This window comes from Aquarana catesbeiana, linkage group LG09, assembly GCF_042186555.1.
Source record: "Aquarana catesbeiana isolate 2022-GZ linkage group LG09, ASM4218655v1, whole genome shotgun sequence".
Lineage (NCBI taxonomy): Eukaryota > Metazoa > Chordata > Amphibia > Anura > Ranidae > Aquarana > Aquarana catesbeiana.
This window is the reverse complement of record NC_133332.1, coordinates 160,205,067-160,228,521: the sequence shown is the minus strand read 5'-3', so window position 1 is coordinate 160,228,521 and position 23,455 is coordinate 160,205,067. Positions and strand designations below refer to the sequence as shown.

Sequence of the window (23,455 nt, the reverse complement as noted above, 5' to 3'; positions counted from 1 at the left end):
TTAGTTATGAGGAAAGGTTGCAAGCACTGAACTTATTCTCTCTGGAGAAGAGACGCTTGAGAGGGGATATGATTTCAATTTACAAATACTGTACTGGTGACCCCACAATAGGGAGAAAACTTTTTCGCAGAAGCGAGTTTAATAAGACTCGTGGCCACTCATTACAATTAGAAGAAAAGAGGTTTAACCTTAAACTACGTAGAGGGTTCTTTACTGTAAGAGCGGCAAGGATGTGGAATTCTCTTCCACAGGCGGTGGTCTCAGCGGGGAGCATTGATAGTTTCTTGAAGCTATTAGATAATCGCCTGAATGACCGCAACATACAGGGATATACAATGTAATACTGACACATATTCACACACATAGGTTGGACTTGTGTCTTTTTTCAACCTCACCTACTATGCAACTATGTAACTTTCTCCTGATCAACTAGGGACCATCATGCTCAAATAATTGTAATAGAAAATGAGGATAACAGGTCCTCTTTATGAAGAGATCTGGGGTCAAAAAGACCCCAAATGTCTGTCCTTTTTTTGCTTAAAAAAAAAAGAACCTGGACCGGCAGTGACGTCATGACGTTGCTCAGGTCCTCCAAGGCCAAAGAGGGGATCAAACCCGATCTACTCCTTTTGATCGCCTCTGGGACCAGCTAGGCGGCACATGACTGAAGGAAAAACTGTCTGATGTTGTGATGAGCTCTGACTGAGCTCTGACACGATCCCCCAGTTAGAGTATTGAAATCATGCTGGAAGTTTGTATGCAGTAATATGGCTTATCAATGCATGTTCTTACAGAATGGAGAAACATGAACAAGGAGCATCCAAGTACATAGAGGATGGACAAACATCCTGTTAGATTATAGATAACATAACTATACACTATAATACTACAGTGCCACCTGCTGCTTAGTCAGGCATAATGCATATGCAGTATATAGTCAGTTTATAAAAAAACGTTTCTGTTCTACTTTTCCAACCCCCGCCCCCCTCTCTACCCACTACAGAACACACCCTCTACCTTGAACTCTTCAAATCGCCCACTAATACTATGCCTCTTCTGTGGGCCCCAGTCATGCTGGCGCTCCTAGTTTCATTCAGCTCCAGGCCATATACTGTTTTTCGAGCAACCTGAAGCGGTAAGGACATAACACCCCCCCTTAGCCACTTACCATTGTCTCTTTTATGAGCCGCTCTAAACGCTTTCACGAGAGCCAGTCGCCGGCTGAAAACAATACCGGGTTATAGCTGACATTGCAAGCTGCAACGTATATATGTATCGCGGTCAGCAAGTGGTTAAATACTCAGGGCTGAGGATGGCTCACAGCTTCCAGTTTGGAGATAGCTCTCAGTGTGGGTGATGGAAAGGTCTCGCCCGGAGTCAGGGGGCCCAGCCAGGAGACAGCTCTTAGTTCCAGGAGTCGGGTCGGCTCCTATTGGGTGTCTCCAGGATAACTCAAATCCGTAGACCAGAGGTGGGCCCTACAGCAGGGCGCTACATTCACACCTGAGCGTTTTTCCCACGATTTTGTTCAGGTCACCAATGTAAAGGGCAGAAAAAAAATCTGTAATCTGCCCCAAAGAAGCTCATGTTCTTTCTTGAGCTTAAGGCAATTTTCAGGCGTTTTTGCTTTAGGTGACAAAACGCTCTGATGTGAAACAGGTGCCATTGAAATGAATGCAGCCTTAAGGTTAGGAGCCGAGTGTTCCAGAAGAGCTGTTAAAGGGACTGGTAAGAGAAGCAGTGCTGCCAAAAAGTGAGCCAGGTGACCTAGTATTTTCGTTTGTACACATTGTTTGGAAGAAACCCCTGCATGGGCAACTTGTGTACATGTGAACATTGCGTTTATTTAATAAAAGTGGACTGCTATGCCCTAAAATATAGTTTTCAACTGGCGCAACTCCTTGCAAATGCATCTGCTGCCTCAGTTTAATCACCCCAACCCGACAACATATCTCTATACACTGTATAAATACATGTTTCATCTGGTTTTGTAAATGCATGGTAAAGCAATATACACAGAATGTGAGGTGTATTCTATGTTGTCAGCTACTAACATGCCATTGTTGGCTGCCAGTAAAAATTCAGCAGTGTGCTGCACACATCTGCTTTACCTGGTGAAAGCGGAGGAAGTTTTGACTGATGCCTGATGCACAACAACCTAGGGAATAAACCGTGTCCATAACAGTGAGGTGGCTTTACAAATGTGCTTATGCATACCTTTCTTGAATTCTTTACTGTAGGGAGTGACCAATATGTGGTAGGCAATGATATTCTTGGGCAGTTCATTTGGAACAGGGTTCTGTTATTAGTGGTGATGTTTAGTGAATTCATTTTAGGCATTACTTTTTTTTTTTTTTTTTTTTTTTATGGTTTGTTTATTATCTAGAAATATTAAAAAAAAAAAAAAAAAGTTGACCGAGTAATAGGAACTACCAGAGATCTTTAGGAATTTTTATGTGTATCAATCTGCATCTAATTTCGAGAGACAAACAATATGTTCTCCAAATACAAGTGGGAGGAATTTTTCATGATAAATGTTGGTGTTCTGGAAAATATTTAATTCAGGGTGGATTTTTGTAACGTTTGCTAGAGACATTATTTTTTAAATTTTCTACGGGGGTGCAACTATGAATGAGGGCCCCATCACAATGAAGGGACAACCACATGTGTTCATAATGCAGAACCCAGCTGTCACAGGTCACCCAGGGTGCGTTTGGTGTTGTGCATCCGCACGGATGCCACATTGGAAGTAGCGGCTGTGTTCGTGCAGCCACTGCATCCCAATAGACAACAGTAGGACTGCTGACATTGTGGTTCATGCATCACCTGTGCATCCCCATGATGGTGAAACAAAGCCCTGCATGTAATTGCCCCATGTGAACAAGGCCTTAAACCAATGAGTAAAGCAAAAAGGCAATGGTCAGGTGGAAAAAAATTTCCCTGTGTTATTGGTAGGCAAGAAAAAAGCCCCTATACTGGTGGGAGAAAAGAAAAACCGCCCCCACATTGGTGGTCAGGAGACAAAAACATGCCTTGGGGTAACCTCATAATTTAACAAGTGTCACCAGAATTAATCAACTTTGTTCTTTTTGCCTTGCTACTACTATCAAGACCTTTTATAAATGCTGCATTGTCTCTCTACAGCCATTGTCAACATTGCCTTTCCCCAGGTAAGTGGCCACGTTACTTTTGGTGGTTCATCTTTATGGTGCATAAGTGAATGGGGATCTACAGTGGGGACGGAAAGTATTCAGACCCCCTTAAATTTTTCTCTGTTATATTGCAGCCATTTTCTAAAATCATTTATGTTCACTTTTTTTTTTTTTTCCCTCATTAATATACACACAGCACCCGTATTGACAGAAAAACACAGAATTGTTGACATTTTTGCAGATTAAAAAAAAAAACTGAAATATCACATGGTCCTAAGTATTCAGACCCTTTGCTGTGACACTCATATATTTAACTCAGGTGCTGTCCATTTCTTCTGATCATCCTTGAGATGGTTCTACACCTTCATTTGAGTCCAGCTGTGTTTGATTATACTGATTGGACTTGATTAGGAAAGCCACACACCTGTCTATATATAAGACCTTACAGCTCACAGTGCATGTCAGAGCAAATGAGAATCATGAGGTCAAAGGAACTGCCTGAAGAGCTCAGACAGAATTGTGGCAAGGCACAAATCTGGCCAAGGTTACAAAAAAATTTCTGCTGCACTTAAGGTTCCTAAGAGAAGAGTAGCCTCCATAATCCTTAAATGGAAGACGTTTGGGATGACCAGAACCCTTCCTAGAGCTGGCTGTCTGGCCAAACTGCGCTATCGGGGGAGAAGAGTCCAAAGATTGCTGTGGCTGAGCTCCAGAGATGCAGTTGGGAGATGGGAGAAAGTTGTAGAAAGTCAACCATCACTGCAGCCCTCCAGTCGGGGCTTTATGGCAGAGTGGCCCGACGGAAGCCTCTCTTCAGTGCAAGACACATGAAAACCCACATGGAGTTTGCTAAAAAAAACACCTGAAGGACTCCAAAATGGGGAGAAATAAGATTCTTTGATCTGATGAGACCAAGATAGAACTTTTTGGCCTTACTTCTAAGCGGTATGTGTGGAGAAAACCCTAAGCACACAGCTAAAATAACAAAGGGGTGGTTTCACAGCAACTCCATGACTGTTCTTGAATGGCCCAGCCAGAGCCCTGACTTAAACCCAATTGAGCATCTCTGGAGAGACCTAAAAATGGCTATCCACCAACGTTTACCATCCAACCTGACAGAACTGGAGAGGATCTGCAAGGAGGAATGGCAGAGGATCCCCATATCCAGATGTGAAAAACTTGTTGCATCTTTCCCAAAAAGACTCATGGCTGTATTAGATCAAAAGGGTGCTTCTACTAAATACTGAGCAAAGGGTCTGAATACTTAGGACCATGTGATATTTCAGTTTTTTTTTTTTTAATAATTAAATCTGCAAAAAACGTCAACAAATCTGTGTTTTTCTGTCAATATAGGGTGGTGTGTATACATTAATGAGGAAAATAAAATGGCAAATGGCTGCAATATAACAGAGTGAAAAATTTAAGGGGGTCTGAATACTTTCCGTCCCCACTGTATGTGACTCATTTGCTGAACAACACATACTCGCGTATAACAATCTCTGCTGTGAGGAAGAGAGACCACTCCCTATATCTTCAGAATATATTTCCATGAGGCTTGATCTCTTGATTCCCCCACCCGTGCTTTGTGGTTGATCCTCATGACCCTACAGGATACCGTGATGGCAGTAGATCGTAGCACAGTGGGGGACCAGGAATCTGACACTCCCAAAAGTGTTGAATTCTCAAGCTTCCTCAAGTAGTTTCTCTTCCTTACATCAGAACAGCAGCGTGAACAGTGGGAGAGCGTATTAAAGCAGACTTACATTTTTTTTAAAAAGTGCCCCCAGGTAATTTATGCCATAATGTGCTGGTATGAACTGAATGTTGTCACATTATGACAGCTTTACCTGTCAAATAATGCCCCCCAGCACTTTGCTGTCAGTGCTCTCACTGGTCCTGGACACTAAAATCTTCTCCTAGGTTCCATCTGCACATGTGTAGGTGTCCTATTACTGCGGCACAAGTGCCATAATGTATGCTGAGCTGCGCATGCCCAGTTGATAGGCAGGAGTAATGTTGTTTTAAGGAGATTGAACCACATCCCCTTAATATACTGTGGTTACATATTTCAAGAGGGGTGTGTGTGTGTGTGTGTGTGTGTGTGTGGTGTGTGTTTTTTTTTTTTTTTTCTTCTCTTTGCCTGTTTAGGCTTTGTTCAGTAGACCTATCCCTCCATTATATTAGCATCACTAGCATGCAATTAGAAGATTAAAAGCATTAGGTGGAGTCTTAACTCTGTGTAATTTTTTTTTTTTAGTTTTGTCAACTGTAATTATTACAACTTTCCCATTTATGACTAAATGCTTCATGGGTGTTGGTCAGCTGATAGACAGATTGCATAGCCAGGAACTTGCCAGATCCTGAATAGTAAAACTTGCCCACAAAGCTTAGGGCTCTATTCTTGTCTTTGTTCCTTTTTGGTAGTTAATCCCTGACATCTGCTTCCTTGTCACTGGTACAAGAAATGGGATAAAGTCTCTCAAATGTGGAGGCAGCTCTGAGAATGGTTTTTCTACTCTATTCAAAGAAGGGAAATGTTTTTTTGGCTAGAGTTCCACCTTGTTTTGTGCTGGACTGTACTAAATTTATTGCTGGCTTAAAAAAAAATTTAAAAAAAATCTTCCATGTTTGCATTTCCTCTATTTTTATATAAGAACAGAAGCATGTTTTTATCAGTGGGTGGCAGTGTAGCCTAGCTGTTTTATCCTGCATGATATAGGTAATCTGACAGCTGTAATGTATGTGGAACACACTGAATTGTAGAGGATTGTTTTTTTTATTTTTTTTAATTTTTTTTTTCTGCTTAAAGTGGTTCTAAATGCTCATCTATTTTCGTGTGTGTGGTGACCTCCCGGACCTCTAAAGGCCTGATGGTGACCTCAAGAGTTAGAGAGCTGACATCCTTCCTTGTCGAGTGGGTTAACAGGCATGGAGGGTGTAATGCAAGATGAAATGATGGGCACCAGTCACTTTTTGAATGCGCATAAGAGATTTATTGTCTCTAAACAAGAACTGTGGGAGAGCAGGTTAGGGCCATTGGGTAGATGCAATGGTAAATGGCAGACTTAGACACTATAGGTAGACGGTTATACAGGGAAAGGCCTCCAGCCAGATGCCACGTCTGTATAGGTAGGACTGCTGTCTCCTATGGCAACTAAACTTGTAACCGTCCAGATCCCAGTCATCACTGGATCCCCTGAGCTCTTCTACAGCTAACCAGCTGTATACTCCTCAAGCATCGCCCCTGCTAACCTGCTGGGTCCCTGGCTTGGCACTTGCTAAAGCTTTCCCACTTCTACTTGCTCGAGCTCACTCACAGTAGTCTCTGGTAATGAGGTGGATGGCCCCTTAGTGGCGACTGCTTCCCCTTTACCTCTGACCACAGCCGGTTCCCCCGTCCGGCTAAACTTTCACTACTTAGTTGGACTGCAGTCCCAACCCCACACTGCTTCTCCTGTTCCTGGATAGGCCTCAGGCAGCCTAGCAACCTGGGGAGACCTAACACATGTCCACCTAGACAGCCATCCCAGCAGGCCAAGGGAAACTCCTGCCAATGGGCTGAGACACCTCCATCCTTTCATAATCTGACCTTGCTATGCCCCGGTCGATCTACCAGGCCATAATTTCAATTAAAGTCCCAAACTCTCTTTTCCCTTGTAAGGTTTCAATGCTGACATTTGGTAACTCGAACCTTCAGCTCCCTCCACATGTTTTCTATGGGATTAAGGTCTGGAGACTGGCTGGGCCACTCGGGACCTTAATGTGCTTCTTTTTAAGCCACTCTTTTGTTGCCTTGGCTGTGTGTTTTGGGTCATTGTCATGCTGGAATACCCATCCACGACCCATTTTTAATGCCCTGGCTGAGAGGAGGATTTCACCCAAGATTTGACAGTACATGGCCCTGTTGTCTTTTTGATGCAGTGGAGTTGTCCTGGCCCCTTAGCAGAAAAACATCCCCAAAGCATAAGGTTTCCACCTCCCCCTTTTTTTTTTTTTTTTTTTTTAAACGGTGAGATAGTGTTCTTGGGGTCATAGGCAGCATTGCTCCTCAAACACATTGAGTTGATGCCAGAGAGCTTGTGTGTGGGTTTTTTATTCAGATGCTTATTAGCAAACTTCAGATGGGCCTGTACATGTGCTTTTTTTGAGCAGGGGGACCTTGGGGGCGCTGCAGGATTTCAGTCCTTCACAGTGTAGTGTTACCAATTGTTTTCTTGGTGACTATGGTCCCAGCTGCCTTAAGATCATTGACAAGATTCTCCCGTGTAGTTCTGGGCTGATTCCTCACCGTTTAATCATTGAAATTTCACAAGGGGAGATCCTGCATGTAGCCCCTGACTGAGGGAGATTGACCGTTATTTTGTGTTAATTCCATTTGGGAATAATCGCACAGTCACCCTCTCACCAAGCTGCTTAGCGATGGTCTTGTAGCCCATTTCAGACTTGTGTAAGTCTACAATCTTGTCCGTGACATCCTTGGACAGCTCTTTGGTCTTGGCCATGGTGGTGAGATTGGAATCTGATTTGCTTCTATGGACAGGTGTCTTTTTTATACAGGTAACAAGCTGAGATTAAGAGCACTCCCTTTTTAAGAGTGCTCCTAATCTCGGCTTGTTACCTGTATAGAAGACACCTGAAAGCCAGAATTCTTGCTGATTGATGGGGGATCAGATACTTCTTTCACTCATTAACCACTTCAGCCCCGGAAGATTTTACCCCCTTCCTGACCAGAGCACTTTTTGCGATTCGGCACTGCGTCGTTTTAACTGACAATAGCGCGGTCATGCGACATTGCACCCAAACAAAATTGACGTCCTCTTTTTTTTTTTTTTTTTTTTTTCCCCACAAATCGAGTTCTCTTTTGGTGGTATTTGATCGCTTCTGTGGCTTTTTATTTTTTGCGCTATAAACAAAAATAGAGCGACAATTTTGAAAAAAAAAAAGTAATATTTTACTTTTTGCCATAATAAATACCCCCCAAAAATGTTTAAAAAAAACCCTATTTTTTTTTTTTTTTTTTTTCCCTCAGTTTAGGCCGATTATGTATTCTACAGCTTTTTGGTAAAAAAAAAAAAAAAAAAAAAAAAAACGCAATAAGCCTATATTGATTGGTTTGCGCAAAAGTTATAGCGTCTACAAAATAGGGGATAGTTTTATGGCTTTTTTTATTTATTGATTTTTACTAGTAATGGCAGCGATTTATATAATATAATATAATTTTTTTTTTTTTTTATCGGGACTGCGACATTATGGCTGACACATCGGACAATTTTGACACATTTTTTTGGGACCATTGGCATTTTTACAGTGATCAGTGCCATGAAAATGCATTGATTACTGTAAAAATGTCACTGGCAGTGAAGGGGTTAACATGGGGCAGTGAAGGGGTTAATGTGTTCCCTAGTTTGTGTTCTAACTGAAGGGGGGAGGGGACTGTGTGCAGGGGAGATGACAGATCGCTGTTCATACTCTGTATGAAGAGACGATCTATCTGCTCTCCCCTCAGAGAACCGGAAACTATGTTTACACACACAGATCCCGGTTCTCCATGTGCCCCGAGTGATTGCGGGAGCCCCGCAGTTATACTGCGGCAACATGGCTCGGCTGCGCAAATTGCTGCCATGTTGCGTCGGTAACATAGATGGCCACTTAGGGGAGCTCACGCCCCCTGCTCACCCACGGAGCTGATGCGAGTGCCACAGTGCACGGGCCGCCACTGAGGTCTACCATACTTTAAAACATTGTTACTTTCCGGTCTGGACACGAGTCAGACATTTTTTTAGCCTCGATTCACACAGGGGCAACGCGACTTTGCGGCGCGACTTCGACACGACTTTGCGACGCAACTTCGACACGACTTCAAGTCGCCCCCAGAATTTGCCTGTGGCCAATCAGAGCTCGGGAGGGAGGGGGAAGCATGTGTAGTGGTGTGTGGTTTTTTTTTTTTTTTTTTTTTTTCACTACTTCCTGTGAAGTCGCTTTACTATAGATAGCTATCCGACTTGGAGGCACCTTTCATTGATTTCTGAGAGTACAGGTCACCTAGAAGTCAGATCGAAGTAGTACAGGAACCTTTTCTGAAGTCAGAGCGACTTCAGTAGTGTAAATTAAGACGCTCTCATTCACTGTAATGCAAAACCTCTTCTTGGGGCGACTTGAGGGCTTACAAGTCGGATCCCAAGTCGTCCTAATTTGAACCGACCCTAAAAGGTTAGAATTGTAGCTGCATGTACTCTGAACTGTGTATTTATATCACCTGCTAGCTACTGTTTGTAAAGAGTTAACTGCTAAATTAACCTGCCCCAGTGCTGTCCTGTCTAGGGAAGATTTATAATAAGGCATTTTCATCACTTTTTCTAGTGGTATTGATTATTATTTGTTTGTTTTTTTTTTTTTATTTTATTTTTAAAGACTCAGTCTCCATGCACACTGGGCTTAAAAAAAAAAAAAAAAAAATTCAAGATATTGGTGTACAGACAGCCACAGTGACTGAGTGCCGTGGATTAGAGAGGCATGTTTGCCACCGCTACCTCCTCCATTCTTCGGTTGTCAAGGAAGCTGCTGGCTTCGTGAAGTGCAAGCTGCAAAATATCTGTCCAATGTGATACTGAAACTGTAATATTGCATTCTGGTTGGTAGCATGATGGGAAATTTACACTTGGAGCAGTAGTGAATGAGTTAAGTAACGATCCCTGCCCTAGGAATGCCAAGGGTCACTCATGAGCACAGGTGACTCTTGTGTACCAGATTTGGACATTTTTATAGTTTATAGAACAACCAGGCAAACTAAGAACTTTTTTACTTTATATCCCATCTAGATAACTGTTACTAATGTCTATTCCTGTCTAAAAAATTGTCTGTCTGAAACTGGCTGCTATTCTTAAAGGTCAAAACTGCAATAGCACATGGTGTAACCATGCATGTTTCTGTGACAAAATCATGGTGGCAGCTACTGTGTGTAGGCTGTGTAAAGCATGCCTCCTAACTTTTTGAGATGGAAATGAGGGACACCGATTATCGTACGCATAGAACACACACCCCTGTCATGCCCCCTTAAGGAACAATGATACATAAACTATTAACCTACAAGTGCTTATTTTAGCACTAATTTTCCTTCATATTGGCTTCTGAAATTTTCAAATGCAGCAATTTAGAAATTGGATGAAAGGTTTAGCACTGAGAAACATTTTGAAAGATAAAAAGTAAATTTTATGTACAACTATACATATACTATACAAATGAGGAGGAAAGAGGGACCGAGGAACAAATCGGGGACAGTCCCCCACAACCCCCCCCCCATCTGTACAGTTGCAATACAATTTAGTATAAGAGGAATTGGAGGGCCCTGTTCGTTAGAGCTTACAATCTAAGAGGGAGAGTCAAGTGATACAAAAGACAATGACTGTGGGGGATGAGCTGATGGGGAAAGTAAAAACAGTGGGGGTTATTTACAAAAGGCAAGTCCACTTTGCACTACAAATGCAAAGTGCGCTTGAAATTGCACTTGGAGGTTCAGTCACTGTAGATCCAAGGGGGACATGCAAGGAAAATAGCATTTTATTTTGATTGGATGATAAAATCAGAAGAGCTTCCCCTCCTTTCATAACTACCTCTCAGATTTACAGCGACTGCACTTTCAGTGCAATTTCAAGTGCACTTTGCACTTGTAGTTTGCTCTTGTAGTGCAAAGTGGATTTGCCTTTCGTAAATAACCCCCAGTGTATTGAAGGCAGGATAGGCTTCTTTAAAGAGAAGGGTTTTCAGGAATCGTCTAAAGATGTACAGATTAGGAGATAGTCGGACAGATTGGGGTAGGCTTCTGTCTCTGGGACAGCTAGCTAAACCTTCTTATCCCAATAACTTCAGATACCATATTTCTTTGATCTCAGTTTTATTAGAACAAGCCAGGTGAAATTTGTAAGTTCTATAAGGGGTGATGGCGATAGATTGTAGGAAGCAAGTCATGTCTTTCTCAATGTGTTGAAAAGAATGGTGGCTGGTTCACTTCCTGTTAAGATTCTACCCAGAATTCCCTGCTTGCTGACAACTTCCTTATTTACACATACAGTAAACAATTAAACAGAACTGCAGCAATACCAAAAAGGAATGCTAGATGGAGCCTGCACACCACATATGATTGTCATAAGTAAATTACACATTTTGCATGTAAATTTAACACCGGTACAAATAACCAGTATAAAACATCTGGTGGACAGAACAGGGAGTTCCAGTATGTGAGGAGGTAACAAGGAAACTAGAGAGCAGGAGGTCTTGGGAGGAACACAATCATTTGGCTGATATTTTGAGACCAGGTTAGTGATGTAGCTGGGGGTAGAGTTGTGGATGGCTTTGTAAGTTATTGTTAGTACTTTTGAATTTTATTTGTTGGGTGAGGAGAAGCTAGTGGTGGGATTGGCAGAGATGGGTAGTAGACACTGAATGGTTGGTAAGGTGGATGAGCCTGGCAGCAGCATTCACGGACTGAAGGGGGAATAGCTTGTGTAAAGGTAATCCAATGAGGATGGAGTTGCAGTAGTCCAGACAAGCACTAGCGAATTGGAAGCTTAGAGGTGTCAATGGTTGAAAAGGGGCAGATTCTAAGGCTGCATTATTTGGACAGGGATTGGATATGGGCCTGAAAGGACAGTTCAGAGTCCAGGGTTACCCCTAGCACCCTGGCATGTGGGGACAGACTGATAGTTGTGCCATTTATCTTGACACAAAACAAGAGTTCAGTGGAAGTGGCACATATGGGGGGGTGTGAGCTGAGGGGTAGAGCGATGGATTTGGGTCTCATCAGCATAGAAATGGTATTGGAAGCCATGGGGGGCTATCAGCTGACCCAGGGAGGAGGTGCGGATTGAGAATAGGAGAGGTCCAAGGACAGAACCTTGGCAGACCTTAACGGTAAGAGGAGAGGTAGAGTTGTAAGTGACACTGATGGTGCGGTGAGAAAGGTACTATGTGGCAGGGGAAAGGCTCTGCTATGCCTGAGCTACCACTACCGACTACGGCTCGTCGTCTAAGTGCTGCTACAGTACAGTAAGTGCACTGCCACTGAGTGCCCACGTCCCAACCCCCCTCTTTTTCACCCCCTCCTCTATTTCCTCTCTCTCTCTTCCCCAACCCCCCACCACCACCACCAGCAGGCTCTACCTGCAGCCCCTGAAAATCGCACCCAATTTTTTTTTTTTTTTTTTTTTTTTTGCACGCAGGTAATCGCAGTAGGCATTTCAAGTGTTTGCATTTCTTGTGTTTTGCACAGAGTTTTATATTCATATACCATAAAATGTTGCTCGCTATAACATTCTTACAAATGTTGTCTTTTTTCAGACTGATGAACTGGAAGCTGCCACCAATGGTTTATCTGTGATTACATGTGACCAACGTATATGGCCACAGCTTTTGGCATCACTATTTCAGGTATGTAATTTTTAATGTCGTATTACACTTCAGTGTACAGTGGTTAAGACATGACAGAATTAAGAAAAAAACGACACTTGCTTATAAGCCTTTAGAATGAACACTTGATTTTTCACGTTCGTGTCCCATAGACTTTAACTGTGTTCGCAGAAATTTTTTGCATGTTCTGGTCCGAACTGGGGAGTGTTTGGCTCATCCCTAGATGTAATGTGTTCCAGTACTGAGGATCTCGCTGTCTGCATGAATAGTGTCTGTATGAGCAGCCCTGCTCATATGTCTTAACAAGAGAGCCATAGTTAAATGATGTATGCCATTTTTGGCTGCTGCTGTTCTACAGGAAATACCAAAGTGTACACAGTCCAGTATTAATACATGTCCCATTCCAACCACAAAAATGTCCATTTTATCTGCATTTGGTTTGCGAATTAAAGTATTCTTTACACAGACACTACCCCTTTTATTTATTTATTTAGTTTTTTTTAATCCTATTGTATAGCTAAGATTTTGTTTGTATTTATTCTCATCCTTCTTGATCCAACCCGCAGAATGTTGAATAAAATTCTGAAGATGGAAAGAGTCTATATGAATCTAGTATACTCTAAGGCTACTTTCACTCTGAGTCGCTTTTATAGGTGTTTTTAGCGCTAAAAATAGCGCCTGTAAAGCGTCTCTCCTGTCACTCCAATGTGAAAGCCTGAGAGCTTTCACACTGGAGCGATGTGCTGGCAGGATGTTATAAAATTCTGCAAGCAGCATTTTTGGGGCGGAGGAGGAGCAGTGTATACACCGCTCCTCCCCTGCCCCTTGGAATGCATGGGCAGCACTTCCGAAGTGCCTGCAAATCGCTGTGGCAATTAACCCCTTCGGCCGCTAGCTGGGGTTAAAAGCGCCCGCTAGCAGCCAAATAGTGCTGCTAAAAATAGCTGCGCTTTACCGCCCACACCCCACCCCAGTGTGAAAGTGGCCTAAAGCATGTAATAAGGAATTGGCATTGGCTGTCTCTTTTATATTTATATTTTCAGTCCTTTTTAATCTGTTAATTTTATTTTGTTTGTATGAAAGGTGGGTTTTTTAATTATACGGTGGCAAGAAAAAAGTATGTGAAACCTATTAGAATTACCTGGCAATCTGCAGTAATTGGTCTAATCTGATCCTCATTGAGGTCACATCACATTTTATTGCAAATTACTGCAGAAAACCAGGTAATTCCAGTGGGGTTCACATTTTTCTACTGTATATGATATATATCTATATCTATATCTTTAGAGAAGTGCATAATGGAAAAATTTGTTTAGTTTTGGATTCATTCTTCGTTATACTGGATCTCCTCCCGAGCTCTTCTTCTTTTTTTATTTTTTTATTTTTTTTCATTCAGCCCGCTGGGTTGCAAAGTCTCCAAAATAGGCCCCGGTGGTGACACATAGGCACAGCATTTACTAAATTTAAAAGGAGACATTCAGAAGAAAATTTTTAAAAATTTCTTAGAAAAATCCACTTACCTTTCCCGCCGCAGGGTTTTCTGTGGTAAACCAACAGACCCAATCTTCACCCTTCACGGTGGGTTCTGTTAAACATTCAGGAGCTGGGGATCCTCAAAGGAAACCCACAATCCTGGACCTGTAATAGTACCTCCGCCAGTAAAACTTTATGGCCTTAAAACCAAAAAGTACTGGATCTCGAGGCCCAGCTCTCTAAAAGAAGCGTTACAGGCAAGACCGTTTCTTCGGATACGAGGCCCGGGTACCATTCAATTTGGCCAAAAAAGACACTTTGAATGGATCCAGCTGCATGGCTCGCCCCAGCAAGGATTGCTCCAGTGGAGCTCAGCACAGCACATCTTTACTTGTGACCAACACCTTAGACACTGGCGAAAAAACTGAGGTACTCCCACCAGTGGGAGGGGTTATATAGGGACTGCACTTTTTAATTTAGTGTGTGCCAGTGTCCATCACCTGCAGGTGGCCTGTAACCCACATAGTAACTACTATGGCTCTGTGTCCTGTGATGTACGATAAGAAAAGGTGGCCGAGAGCACTGAGAACAGAGGAAAATTGCTATACTATCATCGTAATGGTCAGTGGGGAAAGGGCGCAGAAGATTTTTTTTTTTAAAAAAGCGCGAACGGCACACTGCCCTGCGGCTTCCAAACCCCCCCTCCTCGCCATTTCTGCTTCCCTCCCTTGAACCCATAGGATCAGGAGCTTGCGTGGGAAAAAGCTATTTTTAAAAGAGGGGAAGGGCCATAGGTGACATGGGGGGCAGGGCTTAGCGCAGTGTTGGCGTTCTCCAACGTCCAGTGTGGGAGTGTGTGTATGTGTGTGTGTGTGTGTGTGTGTGTGAGATAGATAGATAGAGATATATAATATTACACACTCCCACACTGGACGTTGGAGAACGCCAACACCGCGCTAAGGCTTTAGTGAACCCAAACAAGAAGTGGGCTCATCCACTGACTGCGTTACTGGCAGTAAAAATGTGTAGCGGACCAATTCAGCGAGAGACTGGATCGGATTATCTTAGTCCTTATAGGACCAGTTTATAGAGTTACTCACAGTTATTCTTGATCAGCAGGCCCAAGATTTGGCCGGGATATCAGAAGCATTGTGTTTTACGGTGGACACTATGAAAGATTCTATTCTCCAGGCCTCACGGCTCATGCTAGGGCTGGAACATGTGCATAGAATCCTATGGTTGAAAAAATTGGTCAGCCGAAGCGTTATGCAAAAAGCTCTTGGCTAGTTTCCCTTTTTATGGTGAACGGTTATTTTGGAGACTATCTGGATAAGTATATCCAAAGCATTTATAATGGGAAGAGTTCCCTTTTATCGGTTAAGCTTTTTTTTTTTTTTTTTTTTTTTTTTTTTTTTTTTTTTTAATGTGAGGCATCAGCCTCCAGGCAGTCACAATGGCCTCCACTGTCAGGTTCAAGAGGTAAACCTCAGGGTTAGTCCCAGGGTCAAAGGAGGACTTGGGGGAGGAAACCCACAAAACCGAATATTTTAAAACCTCCTTTATGAAGCGGCGCCCCCGCTCACTCGAGTGGGGGGAAGGCTTCTACAGTTTTCAAGGGTCTGGCAGGAACAGTGTCAGGACAGATAGGTGGTTTCCTCAATTTCTCTAGGTTACAAACTAGAGTTTCGAGAGTTCCCGTCACCTCGTTTTTCTCAGATCAAACATTCCCAGAGAGCCAGTGAAAAAAGTCTTTCTAGCTTTGGATCATCTCTTGTCTCAAAGAGTGATATCAATGGTCCCCTTGGAAGAAGCAAGGTTTAGGGTTTTATTCAAACCTGTTCATGGTTCCAAAACCAAATGGAGATGTCAGACCTATTTTTACGTATCAAAGATCTAAACCATTTTTTTGAATATCCGTTCTTTTCGTATGGAGTCAATCTGATCAGTAGTCTCCATCCGACAAGGGGGAGAACTTCTGGCGTCAATCGACATCAAGGATGCTTATCTCCATGTGCCAATTTTCTACGCTTCGAGGTAGAAAATCTTCATTTCCAGTTTGTAGCTCTGCCTTTTGGTCTAGCTACTGCACCTCGAGTGTTTACAAAGGTCCTGGCTCCACCTTTGGCCAGGTTAAGGGCTCAAGTTATAACAATACTAGCCTACTTAGACGATCTTCTCTTAATAGATCAATCGGTAGCCCGCTTAAACCAAACTTTGGTCACCACAGTCAGCTACCTGGAATACCTAGGTTGGATTCTCAGCCTGGAGAAATCCTCCTTAAAATCATTAAGGAGATTGCAGTACTTGGGGCTGATCATAGATACAGCTCAGAAGAGTGTTTTTTGCCCCAGGAAAGGAGCAGTTCCATAAGGGAACTGATTCAGTTGGTCAAAACAAAGAAGAATCGTTCCTTATGTGCAGTTTCATTCAAGACTGCTGCAAAACAGTATCCTGTCAACTTGGAACAATAGGGTCCAAGCTCTGGACTTTCTGATGCATTTATCCCCTGATGTGCGTCAGAGCCTCAATTGGTGGTTGATATCCAAGAATCTTCAGAAAATAAAAAATCCTTTCTACCAGTTACCTGGAACATGGTAACAGATGCCAGCCTTCTGGGCTGAGGAGCAGTCCTGGAAGAAGCATCTGTCCAAAGGAAATGGTCCAAATCAGAGATGACCTTGCCCATCAATATTGTAGAGATTCGGCAGTATGCCTGGCCCTCGAGGCCTGGACGCCCAGACTACGGAATTGTCCTGTCAGTATCCAATCTGACAATGTCACAGCTGTGGCCTATATCAATCACCAAGGGGGCACGAGAAGTTGTGAATCATCATATTCTATCTTGGGCAGAAAACAACATTCCTTGCCTATCAGCAATTTTTCATTCCAGGGATAGAGAATTGACAGGCGCACTACTTGAGGAGTCAACAGTTGTTCCCGGGAGAATGGTCCCTTCACCCCAACATCTTTCTGTCACTATGTCAAAGATGGGGAATTCCAGATGTGAATCTTTTTGCGTCCAGGTTCAACAACAAGATAAACAACTTTGTGTCAAGGACAAAGGATCGAATGGCATACGGAAAAGATGCCTTGGTTTTTCCATGGGATCAGTTTTTCACTGTTCTATGCGTTCCCTCCTGTTCTGCTGCTTCCGCGCCTTTTACGCAGGATCAAGCAAGAAGGGAAGGAGGTGATTCTTGTGGCCCAGGAGATCTTGGTTTTACGAGATCATAAAGATGGCAGTAGGGGACCCTTGGACCCTACCACTATGGCCAGACCTTCTCTCGCAAGGTCCAGTATTCCATCCTACCTTACAAACGCTAAAATGAGCAGTTTTGCTATTGGGACCCACAATCTGAAAGATCGTGGGCTGTTGGCTTCAGTAGTTTCTACTTTGTTAATGCTGGGAAGCTGGCCTCCAGAGTCCTATATTATAGAATCTGGAAAGCATACGTCTCCTAGTGTGAATCCAGGGGTTTGCACCCCAGGAAATATGTCATAGGTAGGATCCTTGAATTCCTACAGATAGGATTAGGAATGAAGCTGGCCTTTAAATACTATCAAAGGCCAGATGTCGGCCTTATCGGTCCTTGGCATCCAAACAGCCTTCACAGATTATCCTTCGCTTGACATGTTTCGCCCCTCCCACTGGGCGTCATCAGAAGCTTCTTCCAAATCCTCCAGTTTGGTCACCCCTGAACCCTTGGGACTTCATTTTAGCCCTGTCAGCTTACAGAAACAGCCAGTATGAGATATTCCCTTGGTCCTCTTGAGACGGGAAAAATTTTCTTGGTTTCTGCAAGAAGAATATCAGAGTGGGCTTGTCAGAATCCATGAATCGGGCTGAGACAGAAGTACAGTTAATCACACTTGTTTAATAATAATAAAAAGGTAAAGAGTAAGCGTAGTCAATACATAGCCAGAGTTCAGTAACTAGATCGGGTAGTCAGCCAATGCCAATCTGAGAGCCAGAGATCAACGTAGTTGTACAGCACGCAGGATCAGGAGCCAGAAGGGATGTCAGCCGAGCAAGTCTTCAACAGGAACGCAGGATAAAGTCTCTGAGATGTGACCAAAGGCAAAGGCAGAGATTAAGTGAGCTGGACGGCTTTAAGTAGCCAGGACTGACGAGCAGTTAATCAACAGCTCAGTCACTGTGGAGAGAAAGGAGCTGGCAATTAGCCGACAGCTGAGCGGCCAGCTCAGAAGGAAGGGCTGAGCCCAGCCCTGACAGGGCTGCTCTTTCTTGTAAAGAGCCATATTGGTTTATTCATAAGGATGAGGTTGTATTACGGCCTCATCCTGAATTCCTACCGAAGGTCGTATCGGGTTTTCATTTAAACCAGGATATTGTTCTGCCTTCATTATTTATTTATTTTTCCCCAGAACCTCGTTTCTGTGGAAGAAAGGTCACTACATTCTCTTGATGTGGTGAGAGCAGTCAAGGTCTATTAAAAGTGACAGCTCAGATTCATAAAAAATGTTTTGTTTGTGTTGCCAGATGGTCCTAAAGGAGGGACAGGCAGCGTCGAAATCTACCATTTCTAAATGGATTTGTGTCATGGTTATGCAATAGTTTTGTCTGTCAGCTTACCTGTCTCCATCTTTTCATCTCTAGAGACCAGCTGACTCGCCTAACTGCTTTTATAATCTCTCCTCTAGCATGGCTCCACCCCAGCTCCTATCAGAGAACTCTATATTAACCTCTGCACTGCAGGCTAGCCCTGCTGATCAACCTTTGTGTGTTTTGGCTTCCTGTTTCCTGCCTGCCGTGTGCTGTTTGTTACCAACCTTGGCATGTTCTCAACTATCCCTGTTTGCCTGTGACCCTGAACCTTTTGGCGTGAACTCTGTTGTCCTTGTCTGCTTGTGGCCCCGACCTTGGCTTATTCCCTTACTATCCCTATCCTCCTGTTGCCTACTGTGGGTGTGAGCTGGGGGTCGCGACCTGGAGCCAGTTGCAGCCCAGTCCATCCTCACCACTAGAGGCTCTGGTGAACACCTGCTGGCTCTTAGACTCCGCGCCCTAGGGAATCTTACGCTCTAACCCCGGTGGGATCCGTGTTGGTGTTCCAGTGGCCCTGCCTTCCTTACCACCCTGACTCCCATCCACAGCAGTCAGCCGTAGGGTCCACTACCTTGCGGTGCACTCCTGATCCCAATGGCGTGCATCTGTCACCTAGCCTCAAGGTGACCTGACAATTCGTGATTGGTCAAGCTTATGGTTAAGAGGAAAATTCCTCCTTTTCATATTAAAGCGCACTCCACCAGGGCTGTTGGTGCTTCTTGGGCAGTGCATCAACAAGCCTCCATGGTTCGGATCTGCAAGACCGCAACTTGGTCTTCAGTCCATATGTTTACCAGATTCTATCAAGTAGATGTAAAAGATCATGAGGATTTCGCTTTTGGGCACAGTGTACTGCAGGCTGCCGTATGAGTCCTCTAGTATCTTGGTGCCCTACTTTTGTTTCCCTCCCTTCAGTTGGCATTGCTATGGGACATCCCACATAGTAACTATGGCTCTGTGTCCCGTGATGTACGATAAGAAAATAGGATTTTTATAACCACTTACCTGTAAAATCTTTTTCTTTTGACATCAGGGGACACAGAGGTCCCTCCCTTCTTTGGTATACATGTGTATTGCTTTGCTACAAAACTGAGGTACTCCCACCAGTGGGAGGGGTTATATAGGGAGTGCACTTTTTAATTTAGGGCGTGCCAGTGTCCATCACCTGAAGGTGGCCTGTAACCCACATAGTAACTACTATGGCTCTGTGTCCAGTGATGTACTTCAAAGAAAAGGATTTTACAGGTAAGCTGTTATAAAAATCCTATTTTTCGGTTATGCCCCTCCTGACAGAAGCCAGACTAGCTGCTGAATGTCAGCTGGTTTCTATTGATCCACCCGATATTTAGCCTGTGTATGGCCCTTAAGAGCAGATGCGCTCAAAATGAAGTGCTACAGCACAGATTATTTTTATTTAAAAAATAAATGGGAGAAGATAGATCAATAAGTCATTACATTTTATAGTATATTGAAAGTACTGGATTACTGCCATGCGGAAATCTGCATTGCTCTTTGCAGTTGTTCTGAAATAAGCACAATGATTCCATAGATACAATATGTAAATTATGTATGTCTAGTTTCTTTTCTTTTTTTTTTTTTTTTTTTTTTTTTGCCAAGTTCTTTTCTCTTGCTGTCAATTGAAACTGCAAGCCTTTGGGCTTGGTTAGTCCTTGCTGATGCAGAGCATGGCTCTACTACTTTTTGTGTCACCCTTCATTGTTAGACTGCTATTGTAAAACCAAGCAAGGGCATACACTGGTAGGGATGTTGCCAAGCTATGGTGCTTTGCTGTTAGCAGCTGTCTGGATGAGCTTGCGCTAAAGAGTCCTTGTCTTCCTAGTTCTGAGTGCACCAGTTCCTCAGAGTAGAATGTAGAGCCTATAAAAGAATGCTTTGTTTTTTGGAGTATTGGTGTTCAAGTTAAAATGGAAGTTGTTTTTAAATTAAAAAAACAAAAATAAACAAAAAAACTCTTGGTCTCTCTAATTATTAAACCCAAAAGAAAACCTATTTATTATATTAAATCTTAAAATAACATACTTTTTATAAAGAGTTGCAGTTTATTATAAGTTATGAGCTTAAATTTTGTTACTGTATTTAAATCCACTAGTACTTATATTCTTTCTCCCCCCCTGACTGAGGAAGCTGCTGTCCAAATCTGCCCCCTGTGCTCCTTCATCCAGAGTAGTGTCTGTATAATACAGTAGACGTGTTACTGGGCAGATCACCATGGGAGATCGGAGGGAAAAACGCCTAAAGGAAAAACTAATACAGCCACGTCTAATTGTTAGGCTGCAATACATTACATTTTTGGGTTTAATATTTAAGTTGGCACTTGCTGGATTTGTAATAAACTGTGTAAAGGTCAGTTTTAACCAAACTGATTGTTTCTATTTTGCATGGGTGCTGTCAATATAAAGCAGGTGCTGGATTTTTATACGTTAAGGTCACCAGTTCCCATAATAGTTACATGTTGGTTCCCACCCTTGAGGGGGTTTTTCATAATGTCATAAGCAAATTGGAAAGTCTAGCAGTTTGAAAATTACCTCTTTTTAAATTGATTGTAAACTTAAAGGTGTTGTAAACCCTCAGTTTTTCAACTTAATGCATAGAATGACCTTTTTTTTTAATGCAGTAGTTACCCTTTTACTTACCTGAACCCGAACGTTCCAGTGACCGGGACGAGCAGAGCAGCTCCAGCCACTGTCTCAGGTCCTCATTGACTGGACAGATAGCAGCAGGAGCATTGGCTCCCTTTGCTGTCAATCAAAGCCAGTTTTCATGTGGGCGAGGCCGAGTCCTACTGTCTGTCGATGGTCTCAGCAGCAGGACTCAGGAGCGTGCCCGCACAAGTTCCCCCAGGGAATGTGGGTCTCCGTGGGGGCACAGAAGAGGAGGATCGGGGGCCTCTGTGCAAGGGTTTTGCAAAACCTTTGCACAGAGGAGGTATCTATAACATTACTTTTTTTTTTACTACAACTATTTCATACTTGTGCAATGATTTGCACAGCACATCTCCCGATCCTCCTCTTCTGGGGTCCCCCGCCGTTGCTCCTGGCTTTTTTTTTTTTTTTTTATTCTACCCTTTTTAAAGCCGAGAATGCATTCAGGTAAGAAAACCCGTTTTGTTTTGTTGTACTACTGATGAATTTTGGTAATAGATGTACTGTTCATTAAAAATGTAATAAACCTAACCCTTAAAAAAAAAAAATACACCTAACTAAAATCTAGTGGAACCAATTGCCTTCAGAAGTCACCTAATTGGTAAATAACGTCCACCTGTGTGTAATTTAATCTCCGTATAAATACATGAATAAAACAGAATACTGGAGCGCTGATGTAAATAAGTGCAAAAAGGGTGAGAAAAAAATACAAAGCTGCAACCAATCGAATAGTGCTCTGACACTTAGGCCCCTTTCACACTGGGGCGGTGGGGGCGTCGGCAGTACAACAGCGCTATTTTTAGCGCTGCTGTACCGTCGTCCTTGCAGCTGTATTCGGCCACTAGCGGTGCCGTTTTAACCCCCGCTGGCGGCCGAAAAAGGGTTAAAATCACTCGTACAGCGCGGCTATAGCCGCGCTGTCCCATTGATTTCAATGGGCAGGAGCGGTGAATTCACCGCTCCAAAGAAGCGGTTTGCAGGACTTTTTTCACCGTCCTGCCAGTGCACCGCTTCAGTGTGAAAGCCCTCGGGCTTTCACACTGAACAAACAGCGGAGGCTGTTTAGGGGCGGTTTGCAGGCGGTATTTTTAGCGCAATAACGCCTGCAAACTGCCCCAGTGTGAAAGGGGTCTTAGACTGAAATTCAAATATACGTGTATTGGTGCGCTAAAAACAACCTCCCACCCTACTAAATGTAAGTGAATGTAAACTAAGTGAATCGTATTGGAAGCCAATATATAACAAGTGTAGTTCTGCAACAGCTGGAGGTCCGCTAATTACATATCCCTGCTATAAACAAAACACAATATGTTCAGAGCACATCAAATAAGGGAATCAGATAGCCCCTATATGTGCAAGATGGGTTCAAAAGATGCCAAGGTAAATTAATATGATGCATAAAATAAACCTAAAAATACAAAATAAAAAATTATATATAACTAATATTAATAAATAAATCACCGCTAATAGATAATCGAGATCAGTCCCACAATAACCTTGTCCAATCTTAAGCTTTTAAACTTGCTTGCTGTTCCACTTCACCATTTCAGAGATGTTTTGCATGAAATAAATGAAAAAATGCATCATTGCGCAATGATACAAGTTACATGGATTAGTAATATTAATTTGAATCCACTCACATTTGTGTAGTAGCAATAGCGCTTGTGTAAAAAAGGTCAGACCTTAAACACCGCTCTTCATACAGCAACTGCTGTGCTGACAATCACATTAGATGCCGTCACTGGCTCCTCCTCCCAACACGTTGTGTCACGTGACTTTCTCAAGGGTCTATTGTGGGAATGATCCCGATTATCTATTAGCGGTGATTTATTTGCTCTCAATATTAGTTATATATAATTTTTTATTTTGTGTTTTTAGGTTTATTTTATGCATCATATTATTTACCTTGGCGTCTTTTGAACCCATCTTGCACATTCCCTTATTTAATGTGCTCTGAACATATTGTGTTTTTGTTTAGTGTGCAGCACTTGTTATATATTAGTTTCCATTACAATTCACTTAGTTTACATTCAGTTATATTTAGTAGGGTGGGAGGTTTTTAGCGCATCAATACACGTATATTTGAATTTCAGTATAAATACGGCTGTTCTGTGAAGCCCTCAAATGTTTGTAAGAGAACCTTAGTGAACAAACAGCATCACGAAGGCCAAGGAACACTGCAGACCCCGGATAAAGTT

At 42.9% G+C, this 23,455-nt stretch overlaps 1 protein-coding gene across 1 annotated transcript in view; it reads left to right on the top strand.

The window, feature by feature from the left end:
• The window catches only part of KIAA1210 (KIAA1210 ortholog), a 292,927-nt gene that overhangs the window by 26,847 nt on the left and 242,625 nt on the right, over positions 1 to 23,455 (top strand). Inside the window, exon 2 of the mRNA XM_073599308.1 lies at positions 12,486 to 12,575. The gene's annotated coding sequence lies outside the window, so the exon portion shown is untranslated. The remainder of the gene's footprint in view (positions 1 to 12,485; positions 12,576 to 23,455) is intronic.